Genomic DNA, 2,037 nt, shown 5'->3' with positions numbered 1-2,037 from the left:
CACACAGGGAAGGATGGCCCGTCCCAGAAGCCTCTGGCCCTAACAGGCGCTGCCCGCACGGTTGGAGCACCTCTCAAGGTTAAGGTGAGATGGATAGTGCTCAGGTGACAAATACATTTCCTCTCCCGAAGTCACCAGAAGTCTCCAGAAACTCCAGAGTGCTCCCACATCCCAAGGAAATATGTTGGATGCCTGAGACTGCCACGTGGAGCTCAGATGCCCACCCCAGGTGTGAGATGCGCTTATCAAGAAAGCAAAGCATCCCGCTTCCCCGGCCCTGAGTCTAACGGCCCAGCTGCCATGTGTCTTCAGCAACCCTGACGTGGGAGGCGCAGGCGGAGGCCACAGGTCAGAGGCTTCAGTGTACGGCAGCGGCACACACCGGCTCCCTGGCCTTGGGCCCAGTGCTCAGACAAGGTCTTCTCTGAGCTGTGCCCTGCCGCAGGTAAGCCATTGTCCTCCAGCCCCAGCGGTCCTTTCTGTATTCTGCTTCATGACATGGGGGCCAGCACTCTGCAAACCCCATTTCTGTGTGGCCAGCGCGCTGTGCCCTGGAAGAGTCTGCCAATCTGGGGCACCGGAGGGAGCTGCAGTGGGGGTGGGGCTCACCCCTTTTTGTCTGCTGCCTCTTCCAGGGGAGATCACCTGGCCATTCGGTTCCACCCACCGCAGGGGAGAAACCAGCTTGCAGCTTTCCCGGCAGCTCCCAGCCAGCCTCGCTGTGCTCCCCGGAGACATCAGCCTGGCCTCTAAGCCTCCCAATTTTAAAAGTTCCGACCTCCCACCTTTGTTCCCAGCCTTGGCACACGAGCTGTGTCTTACAGTTGCTTCTCCATAACGCCTTAGTGTTCTCTCTTCGCTTTTTGCAGTTACCTATCAACAACTTGACACTGAGGTAGCAAGCTTTTACGTTAAATGCTCCGTGGAAATGGCAGGAGTGGTTTCTGTTTCCTGACGGATAAATGCCGGCGCACTAGACGTGATTATTGCCACTGTCAGGCGCAGACAAGCCGCTCCCACGTGCCCTGCAGATAGACTGCCGGCGCTGACTGACGCCGCCTCGTTTACCCTCGCAGCTCTCCCGTAGCTCTCTGTGGTATTTTTGCCAAATCTCAACCTCCTCTTGGGAACAACCCCTTCCCTTATCACATCCTTGGGCCACTTGCCAAAGAGGGGTTGCCATGTCCTTCCGGGACCCCATCTCTCCTCTGCCCCAGTGGACTAACCCAGCGTCTGAAACAAACTGGGTCGGTCAGAGCCTTTCCCAGGACATTTAAAACTGGAACCAAGGAAGGAAGTCAGCTCTTCCTCAGTGGTGGAAATTATAAAGAGTCCAACTGTAGGATGGTGTGTGGCAATACCTCCCTTCCGGGGACACTGGCCAGCCTTTGATGAAAATGTGTCCAAAGCAAGGAAAGTTCCTTGTGACCTGGGAGCCCTGGTTTCTTCCCCACCTTTCCCTTCCCACAGTTTCATTGTCTCACCCTTCCTTGGATTCTAGGAACCTAAATGAGCGCTCCTTTTGTCCTGAACCAGCCCACAAAGGTGATCTGTCTAGTCCTAATTTGCTGTCTCATTATCCCCATTTTACAAATAGAGAAACTGAGACTGAAAAATCAAGAGACGGACGTCATAAGAATTCTGGTCTGTCTGTGCTCATCTAGACAGCACATATGCTAACCTTGGCATGATATGGAGACTAGCATGGCCCTCTGAGCAAGGATGACATGCAGATTCATGAAGCGTTCCTTATTTTTCAGAAGGGCCACTAGATGCTGGTGTGAATGCAGAGAGAAAGGAAGATTTATACACTATTGGTGGGACTGCAAATTAGTACAACCTCCATGGAAAACAGTATGGAGAGCCTCCAAGGAAATAAATGTAGACCTACCATTCAATCCAGCAGTCCCAGTACTGGGTATCTACCCAAAGGAAAAGAAGTCATTTTATTAAAAAAAGACATCTGCATTTAAATGTTTATTGCAGCACAATCCACACTGTAAAGATGTGGAGTCAGCCTGAGTGTCCATCAATTCA

The 2,037-nt window shown here is 52.4% G+C and overlaps 1 non-coding gene across 1 annotated transcript; it reads left to right on the top strand.

The window, feature by feature from the left end:
- The first annotated feature begins 1,652 nt into the window (after positions 1–1,652).
- LOC142875783 (U6 spliceosomal RNA) lies at positions 1,653–1,757 on the top strand. Its single transcript, XR_012923071.1, has one exon. It is a non-coding gene; the product is annotated as a U6 spliceosomal RNA (small nuclear RNA).
- Positions 1,758–2,037: the final 280 nt, after the last annotated feature.

Source organism: Microcebus murinus, chromosome 14 (assembly GCF_040939455.1).
Source record: "Microcebus murinus isolate Inina chromosome 14, M.murinus_Inina_mat1.0, whole genome shotgun sequence".
Classification (NCBI taxonomy): Eukaryota; Metazoa; Chordata; class Mammalia; order Primates; family Cheirogaleidae; genus Microcebus; species Microcebus murinus.
The sequence above is the reverse complement of the archived record's forward strand: the minus strand, read 5'-3'. Positions and strand labels throughout refer to the sequence as shown.